Source organism: Phyllobates terribilis, unplaced genomic scaffold (genome assembly GCF_046119375.1).
Source record: "Phyllobates terribilis strain yellow unplaced genomic scaffold, ASM4611937v1 Scaffold_42__1_contigs__length_11168841, whole genome shotgun sequence".
NCBI classification, from domain to species: Eukaryota; Metazoa; Chordata; class Amphibia; order Anura; family Dendrobatidae; genus Phyllobates; species Phyllobates terribilis.
Genome location: NW_027362802.1, coordinates 4,399,871 through 4,410,537, shown reverse-complemented (window position 1 = coordinate 4,410,537; position 10,667 = coordinate 4,399,871).

Below are 10,667 nucleotides of genomic sequence, written 5' to 3'. Positions count from 1 at the left end.
GAGGTTACAGTAGCTTAACAAGACGGTGTTAATGCCCCTCGGAAGAGCTGTGGAGTTCAGAGTGGTTTAACAAGACGATTTCAATGTGCCTTGGAGGAGTGGTGGAGGTTGCAGTGGAATAAAAAGACAATATCAAGGCCCCTTGGAAGAGTGGTGGAGGTCACAGTAGCTTAACAAGACAATATTAATGCCCCTTAGAAGAGTGGTGAAGGTCACATTAGCTTATCAAGACGGTTTTAATGCCCCTTGGAAGAGCTGTGGAGTTCAGAGTGGTTTCACAAGATGGTTTTAATGCCCCTGGGAAGAGTGGTGGAGGTCAGAGTAGCTTAACAAGATGGTTTTAATGCCCCTTGGAAGAGTGGTGGAGGTCACAGTAGCTTAACATGACAGTTTTATTGCCCTTTGGAAGAGCTGTGGAGTTCAGAGTGGTTTATATAGACGGTTTTAATGCCCGTTGGACAAGTGCTGGAGGTCCCAGTGGAATAAAAAGACAATATCAATGAGCCTTGGAAGAGTGGTGGAGGTCACAGTAGCTTAGCAAGACGGTTTTAATGACCCATGGAAGAGTGGTGGAGGTCACAGTAGCTTAACAAGACGGTTTTAATGCCCCTTGGAAGGGTGGTGGAGGTCACAGTAGCTTAACAAGACGGTTTTAATGCCCCTTGTTAGCACTGTGGAGTTCAGAGTGGTTTAACAAGACAGTTTCACTGCTCCTTGGAAGCGTGGTGGAGTTTACAGTAGCTTAACAAGACGGTGTTAATGCCCCTTGGAAGAGCTGTGGAGTTCAGAGTGGTTTAACAAGACGGTTTTAATGCTCCTTGGAGGAGTGGTGGAGGTTGCAGTGGAATAAAAAGACAATATTAAGGCCCCTTGGAAGAGTAGTGGAGGTCACGGTAGCTTAACAAGACGGTTTTAATGCCCTTTGGAAGGGTGGTGGAGGTCACAGTAGCTTAACAAGACGGTTTTAATGCCCCTTGTTAGCGCTGTGGTGTTCAGAGTGGTTTATCAAGACGGTTTGCAGGCCCCTTACAAGAGGAGGAACTTGCAATGCTGGCAAACAAGAGCCATGCAGTACAGCATATTAAAAACATTATTCCCATTATTGGGGAGTGTGTCTCCCATAGACTTTGCCTATGCCTACCAAGAAAAAGCTGCCAAAAATTAGGACTGAGGAACTTGCAATGCTGGCAACATGGACCACGGTCACACTGGTGGTATAGTGGTGGTGGAGGCTGAGGATAAGGAGAAGAGCAAAATACAGCTGAAATGAGGACACGTATACCCATGTGTGGGTGTGAAGTGGTGCATGGGAATACACCTGCCGAAATAACACAGTGGTTTTGACTTTAAGTTACTCTGCTGTCATTTGGTGGTGATGAGAAGTCTGGCCCAATCCAGTCTTTGTTCATTTTGATAAGGGTCAGCTTGTCAGCATTGTCAGTTGACAGGCGAGTGCATTTATCAGTGTTAATACCCCCAGCGGCACTAAAAACACGATCCGATAACACTCTAGCGGCAGGAAAGGCCAGGACCTCCAAGGCATACAGAGCGAGTTCATTCCAAGTGTCCAGCTTGGATACCCAATAATTAAAAGGCACAGAGAAATCACGGAAGACGCTGGTACAGTTGGCAAAGTACTCCCTCACCATCTTTTGAAACTTTCCACTCCTTGTGAGAGTACCCCGCGCCTCAGGGCCTGTAAGCTGGGTGGGTCTCAGAAAACTGTCCCAGAATGTTGACAGTGTTCTCCTGCCTCTGCTGGATTGGAGTTGCGTCTCTCTCGCCTGTACGCCTTGGTTGGTCAATGAACTGTGACCTCTGCCGCTAGCGTGTTCAGATGGGAATTTTTTTAACAGTTCTGCAGCAAGGGCCTTCTGGTACTGCCAAATTTTTGTAGACCTCTCCACCTCAGGAATAAGAGAGTGAAAGTTCTCCTTGTAGCGGGGGTCTAAAAGAGTCACCAACCAGTGATGACTGTCACCCAAGATTTTGACAACGCGAGGGTCACGGTTAAGTCAGTGTAACATAAAGTCAGCCATGCGTGCCAGACTGGTAACGGGCAAGACTTCCGTGTACTCACCAAGATGACGACTGACCATGCTCTCCTCCTCCTCCTCTCCCTCATGTCCCCCAATGCATGTTGGGATGAGATGAGGCTGGGCTGTATGTAATCGCCCATTATGTCTTCTTGATCCATCTAATCATACTCTGGCTGCAATGCCTCCTCTTAAATTCTCTGCAGAGAGCGTTGCAAAAGACAGACAAGTGGGATGCTGACGCTAATGATGGCGTAATCACCACTCACCATCTTGGTGGACTCCTCAAAGTTTGTCAGGATGGTACATATGTCAGACATCCAGGTCCACTCCTGAGGTCTTATGTGTGGAGTCTGACCTGAATATCGACGACCTTGTTGCCGCTGGTACTCCACAACTGCTCTCTTCTGCTCACAAATCCTTTGCAACATGTGGAGGGTAGAGTTCCAACGTGTGGGGACATCACACACCAGTCGGTGTGCCGGAAGCTGCAAACGCTGCTGCAACACAGCTAGGGCGGCGGAAGATGTAGCTGACTTACGAAATTGAGCTGACAGGCGGTGTACTTTGACGAGCAGATCTGGCAACTCAGGGTACGATTTAAGAAACCGCTGAACCACGAGGTTAAGCACATGAGCCAGGCATGGTACATGTGTGATCTCGCCTCACCTCAGAGCCGCCACCAGGTTACAGACATTGTAACACACAACCATGCCTGGTTGTAGGTTCAGCTGTCTCAGCCACAGATCTGGCTGCTCTTTCACAGCTGTCCACAACTCACAAGCAGTGTGAGGTTTATCACCTAAGCTAATGAGTTTCAGCACAGCCTGTTGCCGCTTGGCTGAGGCAGTACTGCAGTGCTTCCAGCTTGTAACTGATGTGGTGATATCTGAGATGGAGGCTGAAAATGAGGAGGAGGAGGAGGATGATGCGCAGGAGCTGTACATTGTGAGGGCAACTCTGACTGACATAGGGCCCGCAATCCTCGGTGTGGGGAGGATGTGTTCCGTCCTAAGGTCCGACTGGGTCCCGGCTTCCACTATGTTTACCCAGTATGCCGTCAGGGAGATGTACCGTCCCTGGCCACAATCACTTGTCCACGTGTCCGTTGTCAAGTGGACTCTCCCAGTAACTGCGTTGTTGAGGATACGGCAGATGTTTTGGGACACGTGCTTGTGTAGTGCGGGGATGGCACACCGGGAAAAATAGTGTCGGCTGGGGACCGAGTACCGAGGGACGGCCACCGCCTTAAGGTTGCAGAAGGATTCCGTCTCCACCAGCCTAAAAGGCAGCATTTCCAACGCAAGCAGTCGTGAAATGTGCAAATTTAGGACTGTGTCCTGTGGGGTGTTGGCTGCGAATTTGCGCTTTCGTTCAAAGGTCTGGGATATGGACAATTGAACGCTGTGGTGGGACATGGATGTTGATGCTGTTTCTTGAGAAACTTCCATAACAAGTGAAGACTTAGAGGAGGGGTCATCTTTGCATGCAGTATTGACAGGGGATTGCCTTGCACACACAACAGGGGGTTCTTTTACACACACAACAGCGGAAGAAGCAGTGGTGACACCTGCTGACACTGTTCGTGGACCCTGGGATTCACAAAGTCGGGTGCTTTGCTGACATGTGCCTGATCATGCTGGTGGTGGTCAGGCTGGTAGTTTTATCACCCCTGCTGATGCTGGAATGGCAGTGGGTACAAATGGCCTTTTGGGGGATATCACTAGAGTTTTTAAAAAAATTCCAGACTCTGGAAGACCTACCGGTTAAACCGGCAACGTCCCTCGTGTTGGTGTTACGAGGAACTGTTGCCCGCCTTCTGTGTGCGGCCACCACACTGCTTCTTCCTGCCTGTTGGGGTACTCTGCCTCCCTACCCCTGTGTGCTGCTGGCCTTGCTCTGCGTATCCTCCTGCCACGTTGTGTCAGTTAATAGAGCATCCACCACCTCCTCCTCTTCCACTTGCGCACCACGCTCCTCCTCCTTACTTTGTGGCAATTGTGTCTCGTCATCATCCACCTCTTGTGACAAATGGCCAGTGTCGACATCCTGTCACCGTGGCTGTTTAAATATTTGGGCATTGCTTAATGGGATCTCCTCTTCCACCATTTCAAGCAGAGGAGGCGATGGGCACAAATATGGAAATGGACCAGTGAACAGCTCTTCAGAGTGTCCAAGTGTGGGATCAGTTGCTGTCTGATGACACTCGGCATGGTGGGAGGAAGGAGCATCTGTGTGAGCAGGAGTATGCGGTCGAGACTCACAGCTACTAAAACTTGACCGTGTGGAAGACATACCGGAGGTAGTGGTGCCCAGGTAACTGGAAGTATTATTTGCTGTCCAATTAATAACCTGTTCACACTGATCAGTTCACAATACTGGTGATGTAGTGTGCTTCCCTAGTAATTCGGTCAAGAAGTGGGAGCGAGAAGACGTGGCTGTTGGTTGTGGCAAATTTTCACCTTGGCCACGGCCCCGTCCTCTACACGCACAATCACCAGAACGTCCAGTTCCACGTCCCTTGCCATGCTCCTTGCCCATTGTAAATTAAAAAACCAGACAATGTGAACTGAGGTCTAAGATGGCAGACATACAAGAAACAGAGGCATGTTCACACTAGCAAAAAAGAAAAAAAAAAAAAAAAAAAGATGCAAGACAAAAATATATCTCATACCCTACCATAATTATATATAAATGTAAAGCAAAGTTGCATAATAAATATAGGGTACTTAGTGAACTATTTTTGATCAAAAAAAGTATACAAGCCGTCCCACCAGCGGCAAGGTGACCCTAAATTGGGACGGTACCTATACTGCCTATATTAAAAACCTTACTGTATATCAAAGTTGAAGTAATGCATACAAAAGGGTAGACAAATAGGACCGGGTCCCAACTCCAGACCACCTAGGCCCGTGGTAAGCTACATATATACCAATCAGCTCAACAAAGGGCATGCCACACCCTTAAATTGCACAGAATGCAAACAAGTCAAAAAACCAGACAATGTGAACTGAGGTCTAAGATGGCAGACATACAAGAAACAGAGGCATGTTCACACTAGCAAAAAAGAAAAAAAAAAAAAAAAAAAAAAGATGCAAGACAAAAATATATCTCATACCCTACCATAATTATATATAAATGTAAAGCAAAGTTGCATAATAAATATAGGGTACTTAGTGAACTATTTTTGATCAAAAAAAGTATACAAGCCGTCCCACCAGCGGCAAGGTGACCCTAAATTGGGACGGTACCTATACTGCCTATATTAAAAACCTTACTGTATATCAAAGTTGAAGTAATGCATACAAAAGGGTAGACAAATAGGACCGGGTCCCAACTCCAGACCACCTAGGCCCGTGGTAAGCTACATATATACCAATCAGCTCAACAAAGGGCATGCCACACCCTTAAATTGCACAGAATGCAAACAAGTCAAAAAACCAGTTCACATTGTCTGGTTTTTTGACTTGTTTGCATTCTGTGCAATTTAAGGGTGTGGCATGCCCTTTGTTGAGCTGATTGGTATATATGTAGCTTACCACGGGCCTAGGTGGTCTGAAGTTGGGACCCGGTCCTATTTGTCTACCCTTTTGTATGCATTACTTCAACTTTGATATACAGTAAGGTTTTTAATATAGGCAGTATAGGTACCGTCCCAATTTAGGGTCACCTTGCCGCTGGTGGGACGGCTTGTATACTTTTTTTGATCAAAAATAGTTCACTAAGTACCCTATATTTATTATGCAACTTTGCTTTACATTTATATATAATTATGGTAGGGTATGAGATATATTTTTGTCTTGCATCTTTTTTTTTTTTTTTTTTTTTTTTTTTCTTTTTTGCTAGTGTGAACATGCCTCTGTTTCTTGTATGTCTGCCATCTTAGACCTCAGTTCACATTGTCTGGTTTTTTGACTTGTTTGCATTCTGTGCAATTTAAGGGTGTGGCATGCCCTTTGTTGAGCTGATTGGTATATATGTAGCTTACCACGGGCCTAGGTGGTCTGGAGTTGGGACCCGGTCCTATTTGTCTACCCTTTTGTATGCATTACTTCAACTTTGATATACAGTAAGGTTTTTAATATAGGCAGTATAGGTACCGTCCCAATTTAGGGTCACCTTTCCGCTGGTGGGACGGCTTGTATACTTTTTTTGATCAAAAATAGTTCACTAAGTACCCTATATTTATTATGCAACTTTGCTTTACATTTATATATAATTATGGTAGGGTATGAGATATATTTTTGTCTTGCATCTTTTTTTTTTTTTTTTTTTTTTTTTTTCTTTTTTGCTAGTGTGAACATGCCTCTGTTTCTTGTATGTCTGCCATCTTAGACCTCAGTTCACATTGTCTGGTTTTTTGACTTGTTTGCATTCTGTGCAATTTAAGGGTGTGGCATGCCCTTTGTTGAGCTGATTGGTATATATGTAGCTTACCACGGGCCTAGGTGGTCTGGAGTTGGGACCCGGTCCTATTTGTCTACCCTTTTGTATGCATTACTTCAACTTTGATATACAGTAAGGTTTTTAATATAGGCAGTATAGGTACCGTCCCAATTTAGGGTCACCTTGCCGCTGGTGGGACGGCTTGTATACTTTTTTTGATCAAAAATAGTTCACTAAGTACCCTATATTTATTATGCAACTTTGCTTTACATTTATATATAATTATGGTAGGGTATGAGATATATTTTTGTCTTGCATCTTTTTTTTTTTTTTTTTTTTTTTTTTTCTTTTTTGCCATTGTAAATTAAGTAAAATAGCTTACACTCGCACTATCAATGGAAAAAGGGTTATAAAAAGGAGATTAGAACCGTGGAAGAGGAAAACCACAGTTCTATTTCTCTGGACTACACCAGAATCTTTTAAACAGATATATTTGTGTCTGAACACTTAGCGAGACACTCAATTTTTTTATTTTTTATGTGAAAAAGGCAAAAAGGTAGATAATACAGAGATTCGAACTGTGGAACTGCAAAACCATAGTTATAGTTATCTGGCCTACACTAGTATCTTTTAACTACTTAACAACAATAGACATCTTAATATGCGTCTGTGCCCTGGGACTAAAGAGACAGACCCGTATTATTACATCATCGCGATCATGCGCGCGCACAGGCTGTGCGGGCGCGATCGCCGCCGGGTGTCAGCTGATTGTCTCAGCTGACACACGGTACTATGTGTAGGGAGCGGTCCCGCACCGCTCCCGACACATTAACCCCCGAAATGCTGCGATCGAAGTCGATTGCAGCATTGCGGTGGCAAGGGGAGGTGATCGCAGATACTCACCTCCTCTTCCAGCCTCCAGCGCTGTCTGCCGTGGCTTCTAGGATGTTGCCATGACGACTCGATGTCGTCATGACAACATCCGGGTCACCAGACAGCAGGAAGATTTTTTGGACATGCGCAGTGCATCTCCAAACTATCTTCTCCCTGTCCAGCGCTGACAGCCTGCATGGCACAGGGATGGTGCTCCATTCCTATGCCATGCAGGCGATCAGAATAAAAAAAGTGAAAGTCCCATAGTGGGTCAAAGTAAAAAATTATAAAAACTGTCAGAAAGTGAAAAAAAATATTGTAAAAATATTAAAAAAAAAATCCACCAAAAATAAAAATATAATGTACCCATCAATAAATATTATTATAAAAAAAAAACAATAAAAGTACACATATTTGGCATCGCCGCGTCCGGAACAACCTGACCTATAAAACTGTCCCACTAGTTCACCCCTTCAGTGAACACGGTAAAAAATAAAAATAAAAAATGAAGCAAAAAACAATGCTTTATCACCATACCGCCAAACATAAAATAGAATAACACACGATCAAAAAGACGAATATAAATAAAAATGGTACCACTGAAAATGTCATCTCGTCCCGGAAAAAATCAAGCCGCCATACTGCTCCATCAGCCGAAAAATAAAAAGTTATAGCTTTCAGAATAAAGCTATGCTAAAAAATATTTTTTTCTATAAAATTGCTTTTGTTATGTAAAAGTGCAAAACATAGAAAAACGATATAAATGTGGTACCGCTGTAAACGTACTGACCCGAAGAATAAAGCTGCCTTATCAATTTTACCACACGCAGAACAGAAAAAAAAATAAAAAAAAAAACAATTCCTGAATTGTTGGTTTTTGTTTATTCTGCCTCCCAAAAATCGGAATAGAAAGCGATCAAAAAATGTCACGTGTCTGAAAATGGCACCAATAACAACGTCAACTCATCCCGCAAAAAACAAGCCGTCACATGACTGTCTGCCAAAATCTGGAAAAATTATAGCTCTCAAAATATGGCGATGCAGAAAACTAGATTTTACAAAAAATGCGTCTTTTAGTGTGTGACAGCTGTCAGTCATAAAAACCCCATATGATTCTGGTATCGCTGTAGTCTCACGACCCGAAGAATAAGGTCGTCTAATCACTTATACCGCACAAGGAACGGCGTAAAAAATAAACTCTCGGTTTAGGATTGGGCTAGGGTTAGGGCTAGGGTTAGGGCTGGGTTTGGGGTTAGGGTAGTGATGGGGTTGGGATTTTTTTCAAAAGTAAGAAAAAAAGATGATGATATGGCGACAAGTGTTGAGCGCAAGTACTCGCTACTTGAGTATGCATTGGGTGCTCTGGTATGCATTGAGTATCGTGGGTATTTGAGTGACATGCTCGAGGCTCCGCCCCATATGCTTCGCGGCGAAAAAAGTTTTGCGGGGATTGCCTGCCATGCACGAGCGATCCCCGCATGTTTTTATTTGGGTGTCTAATAACCGTGAAACATGCGGGGCAGGGACTCGAGCATGTCACTAGAGCACACGCAGTACATGGTGCATACCTGAGTACCCGATGCAAACTCAAGTAGCGAGCACTTGCGCTCAAGACTGATAACAACTTATTCAATATGATGACCTAATGTTATCAAATTCTGTGTCGTACCTCTGGGTTAAAAATGTTCACTATACCCCTTAATAAAATCCTTGAGGGGTACAGTTTCCAAAATGGGGTCACATGTGGAGCAGCTCCACTGTTAAGGCACATCAGGGGCTCTCCAAACGCGACCTGGTGTCTGCTAACAAATTGAATGGAAAATCGGCTCAAATTGTTAGTGGACGCCATGTTGCGTTTGGAGACCCCTGTGTGCCTAAACATTGGAGCTCCCCCACAAGTGACCCTATTTTGAAAACTAGACCCCCCAAGGCACCTATCTAGATGCATAGTGAGCACTTGGAACCCCCAGGTGCTTCACAAATTGATTCGTAAAAATGAAAAAGTGTTTTTTTTTCACTTTTTCATTTTTAAGAATCAATTTGTGAAGCACCTGGGGGTTCCAAGTGCTCACTATGCATATAGATAGGAGCCTTTGGGGGTGTATTTTCCAAAATGAGGTCACTTGTGGGGGACATCCAATGTTTGGGCACACAGAGGCTCTCCAAACGCAACATGGTGTCCGCTAACAATTTGAGCCGATTTTCCATTCAATTTGTTAGCGGACACCATGTTGCATTTGGTGAACCCCTGTGTGCCTAAACATTGGAGCTCCCCCACAAGTAACCCCATTTTGGAAACTAGACCCCCCAAGGCACCTATCTAGATGCATAGTGACTAGTGTTGAGCCACCCCCGTAGTGTTCGAGTTCGGTTCGGTTCGTCGAACACCCGTGTGTTCGCCGAACTGTTCGTCGAACTGTTCGCCGAACACCTTCGAACACCGTTAAAACCAATGGCAGGCAAACAAAAACACATAGAAACACATAGAAAACACCTTCAAAGGTGTCCAAAAGCTGACAAACTGCTCAGAAGACACAACTAACACATGGAAAAGTGACAAGTACATATAGTCATGCGAAAAGAAAAGAGGTGGAGGAGTAAAAGGAGGGGGAGACACAGATATAGGCATGTCATGCCCTTCTAAAATCCAAAAAGTGAGAAGCCGACACGGCCAGTCCGCTACTGCCCGTGCCACCTCCGTGTCGCCGGGTTTGTGCCAGAGCCGCGGTGAACCCTGACGGCCAGCCCCCCTCTCCCAATACTGGTGCCTGTCCGCTGGTGGGTCGAGCGAGCCCCCCTGTGGTGGAGGCAGCTCTAAGCTTTTTAATTTAAATTGTCTCTCTAATTTGAATGAATACACTTTAAATCCATTTACAAGGATCTATTGGAGGGCAAGTCTCATGCCAGCAGCCGCGTAATTCCAGCTCCAGTAGCGTCCACTAAAGCTGCTGCAGTTAAAAAGCTTTTATAAGGATCGAGCTCGGCTGTCCACCGCAAGGCATCCTAGTGCCAGTCCCAGCCCCTATGCCTTGGGGTGCCTCCTGATGCTCTTCACTGAGTATCCCGTGGTCCCGAAGCATTTCCTTTGAAAAAATTAAGTGTCCAAACTACAGGTGGTGTAGCTTGCTTAACAGCCGGGATAATCCGCTGACTAGCAGACACTGCTACTAGGCACAAAGTATTTCCTGGGCTAGATGCAGTTAAAAATTTGTAAGTAGATACTCTCGTTGGATGCTGAGAAAGCATTCCATAGAGTCTCCTGGCACGCCATATATGATTCTCTTAAAAAGCTTGGGGTAGGGGTCTAGGGGACCCTTTTATAGCCAAAATCACGGCCCTGTATCACAATACGTCACCTAGGCTGAAGATAAA